We start from the raw sequence: 12,823 nt of genomic DNA on the forward strand, positions 1-12,823 counted from the left end.
AAATAAGATTTAAGGAAGAACTTGTTTTGAATGGATACAGGTCATTTTGAATTGTTATACTATATAAATGCCTACAGGTACTATAAGTTCATGACTTAGTTTGCTTTTATAATCTTTACGGCTTTTGGATGTGTTCAAGGTTTTCAGAGTCAAGCATATGATACAGTATTCCATCAAAAAGATTAAGCTCCTGAATGTGCTATCTGCAGAAAAGCTCATTTAATAGGAACAGACCTAAAAGTCTATCATGAAGCAAATGGGGCATAATCTCTCTGAATAAAAAGCCAATCAAGGCAGAACTGTGCTTGGAAAATAGGCATTAGGATACCTTAAGGAAAACATATATAAATTGTTTGTTGATATGAAGGTTTCTTAGTTGTAAATCTAAAAATATCTAGGAAAATCCTCATTTCCAAAACCGCTTTTTGAAAACTACTTATTCAAGTAATTTCTTCTTTAAAAAGTATGCATGTTCTGACTGTGGAATGTCTACTGGTCAATTAAGGGCAATTTTAATTACCTTTTAAAAAGTTCTTTATATAAAGGAGAGATGTACATATTTCTCAAACAAACTGCGTTATATAAGTCCTTAAAAAAAAAAAAAAAAAAACCAGAATTGAATGAAGACCTACAAATATTTATGCCAAGCAGGAATCTGCCTGCCACCCATGGTCTCACATTAATTCAAAATTGATGCTGCACTAATGATTCTGAAACTAAGTTTCTATTACTTGAACTCTAGCAAAGTGTAAGGTTCTGTACCCTCAACTAGTATGTCTTCCCAGTTTAAATCCAGAATGATTATACTGATAACCTCCATGCTGGAACTGCTGTTCAAATTGTCCCCCTTGGTGATAATTCTGGCTCCCGCTTCCTCCCTAACCTCCTCCTTTGCCCCCACTTCCAACTCAGCCTCCACGACCACTGCCTTGATCATTATGGTGCCCACCACCTTGGTATCTATTGTCCTGCCGGTATCCACCACCCTGGTATCCACTTCCTGTATATGTAGATGTTTGGAAGCCACAATACCACCGCCTTGATAGCTACCACTGTGGCCACCACCATGATAGCCACCTGGCTGGGAACCTGAATCTTGATAACCACCATCTTGGTAGCCACCTCTTCCTCCACTCCCTCCATCCATCCATCTTGCCTTTTCCAACATGGTGACATCTCTGGAGGTGGAGGTTCAGTTTCATTGGGTCTATCTCCTCTGTCAAGCACTCTGCCCATCAACACCTTATTGATGGCACAGGCAGTCTTTTCTCTTATAGAGTAACTGCTTGTCCTTAAAATCTTCAAGTCTTGTCTTGCAGCCAAAAAGTGGGCAACAGAAATAGTACTTTTAGGAGATAAGATGGAGTGTTTCAGCTGGTAAACCTTTGCTTATTTTTCTATCTGACTCTCAGCTCTGTCAGACTAGCCAAAAGACTGGACAGTGACATCCAAACGTTTTATTAACAGCTTTCTCTGAACTTCATATTCATTGGCTATGGCTTGGTTAATTGCTTCTATCTTTTCCCAGTGGGCTGGTCTCATTGGCTTCTTCAATAAAGGCTTTCCCACATGGTTAGGTGGAACTTTTGCTAATGTCTCCTTTAATTTTTTTTCAATCCCACTGAAGAATTGGAATATAGTTATATCAACTGGAGGTTTGGACCTTCCTAGAGCAATATATATGTCTTTTAACTCTTGAAAGACCTCACTACCACCTCCTTCTTGAGCTTTTTTTTTTTTTTTTTTTGAGGAGTATTCACACAGAGTATTCTGGCAGCTTCTAGTTCTGAGATGAGGTATGTGAGCAAAAGGAGGCAGTTCTTCTGAAGGAGAAGGCACTTGGTCACATCCCCAGATGTTAGTGATAGATATGGACAGTTCATTTCCCTAGTAGCCCACTCACCTCTAGCTGGAATTCTTCAGCTTCATTCGGGCTGTTAGTTGTTTGCACATTTTCCTTTAGTTTACAGAACACTCTTAATTCAGACACCAGCCAAGCACAGACTTTGGTAAATTCGGGGGAACTGGCTCCTGCAGAGACTGCCTGAAACAGAGCATCATCTTCCAACAATGGACCCTTATAACCTAGATATTCCAATAACTCCAAGATGTCAGTCTCCATGAAGTCACACTCCATGCTCTACCAAACATTTAAAGAAGAGTTAATACCTATTATTCTTAAACTATCCTAAGAAATAGAAATGGAAGGAAGACTTCCAGTTCATTCTAGAGACTAGCATTATTCTGATACCAAAACTAGATAAAGACTCCACAAGAAAAAAGAACTACAGGCCAATATTCCATGATGGACATGGATGTAAAAATTCTCAATAAAATATTGGTAAATCAAATCCAACACTATATTTTAAAAAAACCATTCACCACAATCAATTGTGACTTATTCCTGGGCTCAAAGGGTGGTTCAATATTCACAAATCAAACATGATAAACCACATTAATAAAAGAAAGGATAAGAACTGTATATTCTTTTAATAGATGCACAAAAAGCATTTGACAAGTACAACATCCATTCATGATAAAAACCCTCAACAAAGCAGGAATAGAGGGAACATACCTCAACATAATAAAGCCATAAATGAAAAACCCACAGCTAATACCATCCTCAATGGGGAAACACAGAGCTTTTCCTCTATGGTCAGGAACAAGAGAGGGATGGCCACTCTCACCACTGTTATTTAACATAGTATTGGAAGACCTAAATTTAGCAATCAGACAACACAAAAAAAAATAAAAGGCATCCAAACCAGCAAAGTAGAGCTTCTATTTGCAGATTACATGGTACTCTAGGTAGAGAACTCAAAAGACTCCACCAAAAAGTTGCTAGAACTTATATACGAATTCAATGAAGTTGTAGAATACAAAATCATTGTACAAAAATCTATTGCATTTCTATACACCAATAATGAAGCAGCAGAAAGAGAAATCAAGGCATTGATCCCATATACAATTGTACTCCAAACCATAAGGAATAAGGAATAAACCTAACCAAAGAGGTAAGGGATCATAAAGAAATGTAAAAACATTCCATGCTTATGGATTAGAAGAACCAATATTGTTAAAATGTCTATATTACCCAAAGCAATCTACACATTTAGTGCAATCATTATCAAAATTCCAACAACATTTCTCACAGAGCTAGAACAAGCAATCCTAAAATTTATATGGAACCCACAAAAGACCCTGAAGAGCCAAAGCAATCTGGAAAAAGAAAAGAAAAGCAGGAAGCATCACAATTCCAGACTTTAATTATATTGCAAAGCTGTAGTCAGTATGGTACTAACACAATAACAAACACATGGATCAGTGAAACAGAAGAGAAAACTCAGAAATGAACCCACAACTATATGGTCAATTAATCTTATACAAAGCAGGAAAGAATATGTGATGGGAAAAAAATATTCTCTTCAACAAATGGGGTTGGGAAAACTGGCCAGCGTCTTGCAAAAGAATGAAACTCGACCTGGCTCGTGGCTCAGAGTGGCAGTGGCTGTGGTGGTGGCCATGGCATGTGGACCCCCTTGAGGAAGAAAGAAGCCTGAGACAGCAGCCTATGAAGACTGTAAAGACAATCCTGAATAGCAATTATGAATGGTGTTGCTGCTAGGTTGTTCTGCAGAACATCTGAAGTGAACCTCTCTAATTGATTGTTTTTATTGGCCCAGAGCCAGATTACTGGATTCAGTTGACTTCAGGATTAAAACGAGAGCTGTCTTGGTTATCATCATAAACATATGAAGCAGTGTGATGGTGAAATGAGATAAGGCTCCAAAATGGAACTGTAGCTACTGTTTTAGCATTTATCACTTCATTCCTGACTTTATCTTGGTATACTACTTGGAAAAATGGGAAAGAAAAGCAACTGCTTTTTGCAAGGTAGGATCTGTGGAGTCTTGAATTTGTGGGGAGATATTGGAAGATAACAGAGAGGGGAGGGATCCTCCATAAGCTGGCTCCTGGAAAGTGATATAACACAGGAACATAAAATTGGAACCCTTAGAAATCTGCTCTAGTGAGAGACATCCCTCTCTGAAAGGAGCTCTGCAAATGAAAAGGCAGAATTCTATGTAGGACATTTTGGTCTTGGGACATGAGGAACCACAGAGCAAAAGAGGGTGCCTAAATTGGGAGAGTGCCTGAGCAGTAGAGCCAGGAAGCAGGTTATGGCCAGAGCCCAGGGACTCTCAGCTCAGATCGCCATAAACCATGAGCCGGGCTGGCCAATAATTGATCTTTTCTTGAGCAGCCTGAAAAAATCTGGTACCTGCACCCATAGCTGGGCAAAAACTCACAGGGAGGTAGGAGCCTGGGAAGGATATTAGGGCGGCACCCAGACATGATCCAAGAGCTTCAGGTTCTTGTGAGGGTCCACTGCTGCTAGCAGTTTTAGAATCACAAAAGGCAGTGGCACTTCCGGGCCCCTAGGACTATCTTTGAGAGAGTTGCTGTGGGCGCAAACCACGGGAGGCTGTGGTCTTTAGTGGCACACACAGAAGAGGAGACTGTTTGTCCTAGAGAGTTTATTAAAGAGGGCAGACTGCAAAATTTCTGCTCTGGGCAAGAGACTGGCTGTGACCCTTTTTGCTCTGATCCTCTGAAGAGGCATGGAAAGCCTCTAGGGAACAAAAGCCACAGAAAGGATGGGTTTCCACTGAGCCCATGCCCCTGACAGGGGTGGAGCAACTGCATTCAGGCAGGGTTACCTGAGAGACAGCACGGCAGGCCCCTCGCCCAGAAGACAGTTTGGAAGAACAGGTGGATGACAATCATATGGATCCCATAAGACTGTAAAATCCCAATGCCAGGGGAAAACAGTACATTGAGCTCCAGGTGTGGCCTCACAACTTGTTTATTTTTCAGATAAAATTCTTCTTTTCTTTTTTTTATTTCTTATGCTTTTTCTCTGTTTTTTTTTTTCTTCTTCTTACTTTCTCCTTATTTCAACTAGGTGTTTATTATATCAACTTATATTTCATAGTCATTTTTTAACATGCATTTTTTCAACCTATATTTTTTATAGATATATGTTTTATTTTAGTAATTTTTTTCACTGTATCCAATTTTACCTTTATATGTATACAAATTTTACCTTCCTTGTAATTTTGGGACATAGTGTCCTCTAACAACAGACCAAAATTAACCCAGGAACAACTGAAACACCCTGTTTTGTCCACACTGAGAGATTATAGTCCCTTTTCCCCTTGCCCCCTTTTTAATTTTTTTTAAAAATTTTATTCTTGTGTTTCATTTTGACTTTGTTTTTTGGTGGTGCCTTCTGACCACTCTGGATTTTTCTAGGGTGCATCTTACTTGGGTCATGGTTGATATTTTGGACTCTGCTCATTCACTCAACCATCCCTTGACAGAATGACTAGGAGGAGGAACTCTCAACAAAGAAAAGAAACAGAGACAATGTACTCTGCCATAAAATTAATGGATATGGATACAAGCAAGATATCAGAGTTGGAATTCAGGATAACAATCATAAAGTCAATAGTTAGACTTGAGAAAAGCATTAATGACAATATAAATCTCTAAGTGCAGAAATGAGATCGAATCAGGATGAACTTAAAAATGCTATGAATGAGATGCAGTCTAAACTGGGTAATCTAACAGCCAGGCTAAATGAGGCAGAAGACAGAATTAGTGATGAAGAAGATAAGCTGATGGAAAGGAAGTTGAGGAAAACAGAGATAGGCTGCTAGTAGCCCATGAAAAGTGGCTTATAAAGATTAATGATGCCATGAAATGTTCCAAAGTCAGATTTATTGGGATCCCTGAGGGGATGGGGGGGTGTTTGAAGGTATATTTGAGCAACATAGCTGAGAACTTCTCTAATCTGGGGAAGGAAACAAGCATCCAAGTCCAAGAGGCAGAGAGGACCTCTCACTAAATCAATAAAAATAGATCAACACCCCAAAATATAATAGAGAAACTTGTACATTTTACAGCCAAAGAAACTATCCTGAGAGTAGCCAGAGAGAGGAGGTTCCTTACATATGAAGCGAGGAACATCAGAATAACATCAGACCTGTCCACAGAAACCTGGTAGGCCAGAAAGGGCTGGCAAGATATATTCAGGGTAATAAATGAAAAGAACATGCAGCCAAGAATATTTTATCCAGCAAAACTGTCATTCAGAATGGATGGAGAGATAAAGAGCTTTCAGGACAGGCAGAAACTAAAAGAATATGTGACCCCCAAGCCAGCCCTGCAAGAAATATTAAGGGGTATACTGTAAGTGAAGAGAGATCCCAAGAGTCACATAGACCAGAAAGAAACACAGAATATCTACAGAAACAGGGACTTTGCAGGCAATACAATGCCACTAAATTCATTATCTTTCAATAGTTACTTTAAATGTAAATGGGCTGAATTCTCCATCAAAAGACACAGGGTTTTAGATTGGATAAAAAGCAGGACCCATCCATAGGCAGTCTGCAAGAGACTGATTTTGAACCTAAAGACACCTCCAGATTGAAAGTAAGGGGATGGAGAAACATTTACCATGCTAATGGACCTTGAATGAAAGCTGGGGTAGCAATCTTCATATCAGACAAATTAGATTTTAAACCAAAAACTGTAGTAAGAGATGAAGTATATCATACTTAAAGGGTCTATCTAATAAGAAGATCTAAGAACTGTAAATATCTGTGACCCCAACATGGGAGCAGCCAGTTATAAAAATCAATAACCAAAATAAAGAAACATATTGACAAGAATACATTAACAGTAGGAGACCTCAACACTCCACTCACAGCAATGGATAGATCACCTAAGCAAAGGATCAAAAAGAAACAAGAGCTTTGAATGACACATTGGACATGATGGACTTCATAGATATATACAAAACACTCCCTCCTAAAACAATAGAATACTCATTCTTCTCCCATGCATATGGAAATTTCTCCACAATAGATCACACTGGGTCACAAATCAGGTCTCAACCGATACCAAAAGATGGAGATTATTCCTTGCATGTTATCAGACCACAGTGCTTTGAAACTGGAACTCATAGAATGAGTCTGGAAGCTTTCCCTCTGTTTCTATTTTTTGAAACAACTTTAGGAGAATAAGTACTATTTCTTCTTTGAATGTTTGGTAGAATTCCCCAGGGAATCCATCAGGCCATGGACTCTTGTTTTTTGGGAGGTTTTTCATAACTGCTTCAAACTCATTACTGGTTATTGGCCTATTCAGGTTATCAATTTCTTCCTGTTTCACTCTTGGAAGTTTATAGGTTTCCCAGAAGGCATCCATTTCTTCCAGGTTGCTTAATTTATTGGCATATAGTTCTGGATAACAATTTCTAATAATTGTTTCTATTTCCTTGGTGTTGGTCCTGATCTCTCCGCTTTCATTTATAATTGTATGAATTTGGGTCCTTTCTCTTTTCTTCTGGATAAATCTGGCCTGTGGTTTATTGATCTTATTAATTCTTTCAAAGAACCAGCTTCTAGTTTCATTGATCTGATCTACTGTGTTTCTGGTTTCTAATTCATTGATCTCTGCTCTAATCTTAATTATTTCCCTTCTAATGCATGGCTTAGGCATCGTTTGTTGCTTTTTCTCTAGTTCTTTAAGGTGTAGAGTTAGTTGGTGAATTTGGGATTTTTCTATTTTTTTGAGTGAGGCTTGAATGGCTACGTATTTCCCCCTTAGGACCACCTTTGCAGTATCCCATAGGTTTTGGACTGATGTGTTTTCATTCTCATTGGTTTCCATGAATTGTTTAAGTTCTTCTTTGATTTCCTGGTTGACCCAAACATTCTTGAGCAGAGTGGTCTTTAGCTTCCAAGTGTTTGAATTTCTGCCAAATTTTTTCCTGTGACTGAGTTCCAATTTTAAAGCATTATTGTCTGAAAATATGCAGAGAATAATCTCAATCTTTTGGTATCGGTTGAGACGTGATTTGTGACCCAGTATGTGGTCTATTCTGGAGAAAGTTCCATGTGCGCTTGAGAAGAATGAGTATTCTTTTGTTTTAGGGTGCAATGTTCTGTATATATATCTATGAGGTCCATCTGGTCCAGTGTGTCATTCAACGCTCTTGTTTCTTTGTTGATTTTCTACTTAGATGATTTGTCTATTGCTGAGAGTGGAGTATTGAAGTCCCCTACAATTAATGCATTATTATAATATGACTCTTTATTTTGGTTAACAGTTGGCTTATGTCGATGGCTGCTCCCATCTGGTCTATGTGACTCTTGGGATCTCTCTTCACTTACAGTTGGGGGTGTAGATATTTACAATTGTTAGATCCTCTTGTTGGATAGACCCTTCAAGAATGATATAGTGTCCTTCTGTGTCTCTAAATACAGTCTTTAGCTTATAATCTAATTTGTCTGATATAAGAATTGTTACCCCAGCTTTCTTTTGAGGTCCATTGGCATGGAAGATGGATCTCCATCTCTTCACTTTCAGTCTGGATGTATCTTTAGGTTCAAAATGAGTCTCTTGTAGACAGCATATGGATGGGTCCTGTCTTTTTATCCAATCTGCAACCCTGTGCTGTTTTATGGGAGCATTTAGGCTGTTCACATTGAGGTGATTATTGAAAGACGATTTTATCATCATCCTGTTGTCTGTGAAGTCCTTGTTTCTATAGATTGTCTCTGTAAATTTCTGTTCTATATCAGTCTTGGGGTCTTTCTCTTTTTATGGAAACCCCCTTAATATTTCCTGCATGGCCAGCTTCCTGGTCACATATTCTTTCAGTTTCTGTTGGTCCTGGAAGCTCTGTATCTTTCCATCCATTCTAAATGATAGCTTGCTAGATAAAGTATTCTTGGCTGCATGTTCTTCTCATTTAGTACCCTGAATATGCCTTGACAGTCCTTTGTGGCTTGGCAGGTCTCTGTGGATAGGTCTGACGTTATTCTGATATTCCTTCCTCTGTATGTAAGGAATCTCTTCCCTCTAACTGCCCTTAACATGGTTTCCTTGGTTCTAAGATTTGCGAGTTTTACTATTACATGCCGGGGTGTTGGCCTGTTTTCCTTGATCTTGGGAGGGGTCCTCTCTGCCTCTAAGATGTGAATGTTTGTTTCATTCTCCAGATTAGGGAAGTTCTCAGCTCTGATTTGCTCAAATGTATTTTCTAGTCCTCTCTCTCTCTCCACCCCCTCCGGGATCCCAATAATTCTGACATTGGAATGTTTCATGGTGTCACTTATTTCTCTGATTCTCTTTTCATGGATTTTGAGTTGTTTCTCCCTGGCCTCCTCTTTTTCCTTCTTTTCTATCAATTGGTCTTCTAGATCACTAATTCGTTCTTCTGCCTCACTAACCCTAGGTGTTAGAGTATCTAGATTAGATTGGATCTCATTGATAGCATTTTTAAGTTCCGCCTGTTAAGCTTTCATTTCTGCCCTTAAAAACTATGTTGCCATTAATTGATTTCTCCATTCTAGCTATTGTCTTCATAACTGTTACCTTGAAGTCCATTTCTGACATGTTGCTTATATCTGTATCCATTTGTAAATCTATGGCAGAAGTCATAGTCTCTGAGTCTTTACTATTTTGGGGGTTCCTCCTTTCTGTTGAGGGTTGGTTGAGGGAATGTACAGAATCCAAATTATTGACCACAACCCAAGCAAGATGCAACTGTTTTGTAGGGACCTTAAGGTTGTCAGCCTCTTGTTTTCCCAGCCTGTCTTCTGGGGGAGGGGCCTGGTGTGCTCCTACTCAAGCAAACCTATTTAGGCAGAGTTGCCCTGCCCCCATGTGTGTGTGGGAGATATGCTCAGTGAAAATCGGTTTTGGAGGGCTTTTTTCCCCTGGTGGCTTTCCCTGGTGGCTTTCCTTGTCTCTTCCAAGAGTCAGAGCAGAAGAGATCATTTCCAACCCTATGCCTCAGAACAGAGATTGCAGTCTGTTCTTCAGTGAGCACTCCAGGCCACACTATCTACGTTTCTGTCTCTGCTGCTAAAAACTGCAGTGTCCTGGGTTGTGGGCCCCTCAGCAGTGATCCCAATCCTTGCCTCCAGGTTGGGGCATGTATCTGCCCTCTGTGCTTCTAAAACTGCCAGCTGCGCCCAGTTTGCATGCATGGCCTCACCACTCCAGGCTGCCCTACCTGTCACTACCAGTCTGCGAGTCTGTGCCCCATCCCCAGCGTGGGAGGCTTTTGCACTCCAGTCATGCAGGATCCCAGTGGCTCCCTCCCCCTTCAATTTATCCTCCAATATCTGCCTATGGAATCACAGCTCCCCACTTCATACCTTGAAACCAACCACCTGCAATATTGTGTTTGTAGAGATCCAGATATATCTTCTTTCATCTCAGGCTGATTTTGTGGGTGTTCAGAGTGGTCTGGTAGATATCCAGTTCAATTCAGGGGACCAGTTGAAAGAGGGCCCCCTAATCCTCCACCATCTTTTTTTTCTCCCTGAGAGCTTTCCCTTAAGGTCAGGAACATGACAGGGATGCCCACTCTCACCACTATTGTTCAGCATTGCACTAGAAGTCCTAGCATAGCAATCAGACAACAAAAAGAAATAAAAGGTATTCAAATTGGCAAAGAAGAAGTCAAACTCGCTTTCTTCATGGATGACATATTACTTTATGTGGAAAACCCAAGACTCTCCCCCCAACTTACTAGAACTCATACAGCAATTCAGCAAGGTGGCAGGATAAAAATTCAATGCACAGAAATTAGTTGCTTTTCCATACACCAGCAATGTAACTGAGGAAAGAGAAATTAGGGAATCAATTCCATTTACAAGAGCACCAAAAACCATAAGACACCTAGGAATAAATCTAACCAAAGAAGTAAAGGATCTATACTCTAGAAGCTACAGAATACTTATGAAAGAAATTGAGGAAGACACAAAAGGATGGAAAAACATTCCATACTAATCGACTGGAAGAATAAACATTGTTATTCTGTTCCATTGATCTACATATCTATTTTTCTGCCAGTATCATATTGTTTTGATTACTACAGCTTTGTACTATATATGAAATCTGGAATTGTATACCTCCAGCTTTGTTCTTGTTCTGGAGATTGCTTTGGATATTGGGGTCTTTTGTGGTTCCATACAAGTTTTAGGATAATTTGTTCTACTTCTGTACCAAATGCTGTTGGTATTTTGATAGGGATTGCATTAAATTTGTAGATTGCTTTGGGTACTACCTTTTAATAATATTGGTTCTTCTAATCTGTGAGCTTGGAATATCTTTCCATTGGTTAGTGTCATTTTCAATTTCTTTTATAGTGTTCAGAGTATGGATACTTTACCTCCTTGGTTTAGTTTATTCTTAGGTATTTTATTATTTTTAGTGCAATTGTAAGGGGGAATTGTTTTCTAATTTTTCTTTCTGCTACTTCATTATTAATGTATAAAATGCAACTGATTTCTGTATATTAATTTTGCTTTCTGTGACTTTACTGAATTCATTTATCAGTTCTATCAATTTTTTTTGGTGGAGTCTTTAGGGTTTTCTATGTATATTATTATGTCATTTGCAAATAGTGAAAATTTTACTTCTTCCTTACCAAAATGGATGCCTTTTATTTCTTTTTCTTGTCTGATTGCTAGGACTTCCAGTATGTTGAATAAAAGTGGTGAGAGTGGACACCTTTGTCTTATAGTAGAGTAAGAGCCCTTAGTTTTTCACTATGTATGATGTTAGCTGTTGTTTTTCCCTATGTATCATGTTATTTTGAGGTATGTTTCCTCTAAACCTACTTTGTTGTTGAGTTTTTATCATGTATAGATGTTGTACTTTGTCAAATGCTTTTTCTGCACCTATTAAGATATGATTTTTATCTTTTTTTCTTGCTAATGTGATGTAATACATTGATTTTTAAATATAGATCCAATCTTCATTCCTGGAATAAACCTCACTTGATTATGGTGAATTATTTTTTTAATGTTGTTGGATTTGGTTTGCTAATATTTTGTTGAGGATAGTTGCACCTGTGTACATCTGAGATATTGTCCTGTAGTTTTCTTTTTTTGTAATTTCTTTATCTGGTTTCAGTATCAGGGTAAGTCTCTCCTTGTAGGATGAATTTGGAAGCTTTCCTTTCTCTTCTATTTTTTGAAATAGTTTGAGAGGAATAGGTAATCAGTCTGTTCAAATTTTCTATTTCTTTCTGATTCAATTTTGGAAAACTATTATTTCTAGGAATTCACTCATTTCTCCTAGGTTGTCCAATATGTTGGCATGTCATTTTTCATAATATTTTCTTAAAATCCATTGTATTTCTGTGGTGTTGGTTTTATTTCTCTACTTTCATTGCTCACTTTATTCATTTGAGTTTTCTCTTTTCCTTTTTTGATGAGTCCAGCTAAAGATCTGACTAAATTTTGTTGATCTTTTAAATGAACCAGCTCCTCATTTTTTTAAATCTGTTCTATTGCTTTTGTTGTAGTGGTGGTTTAGTTTCTATTTAATTTATTTTTGCTCTAATCTATATTATTTGCTTCCTTCTACTGGCTTTGGGCTTTGTTCTCTTTCTAGCTTCTTTAGGTATAAGGGTAGATTGTTTATTTGAGACTTTTCTTGCTTCTTAATGTAGGCCTGTATTACTGCAGTCTTCCCTCTTAGAACAGCTTTTTCAGCATCCCAAAGATTTTGTACCAGTGTGTTTTCTCTTTGTCTCCATGTATTTTTTTATTTCTTGTTTGATATCTTGGTTGACCCACTCACTGTATAATAGCATGTTATTTTGCTTCCATGTATTTGTGTTCTTCTCCAGATTTTTCATTGTGTTTGATTTCTAGTTTCATACTATTGTAGTTGGGACAAAATGCATGGTATGATTTCAAACTTTTAAAATTTATTGAGATTTGTT

General features: G+C 38.4%; 1 pseudogene; it reads right to left on the bottom strand.

Moving 5' to 3' along the window:
• Positions 1–764: 764 nt before the first annotated feature.
• On the bottom strand, positions 765–2,137 carry LOC118013118 (annotated as a pseudogene).
• Between the last annotated feature and the right edge of the window lie 10,686 nt (positions 2,138–12,823).

Source organism: Mirounga leonina, unplaced genomic scaffold (genome assembly GCF_011800145.1).
Source record: "Mirounga leonina isolate KUSES-001 unplaced genomic scaffold, KU_Mleo_1.0 Mir_153, whole genome shotgun sequence".
Classification (NCBI taxonomy): domain Eukaryota; kingdom Metazoa; phylum Chordata; class Mammalia; order Carnivora; family Phocidae; genus Mirounga; species Mirounga leonina.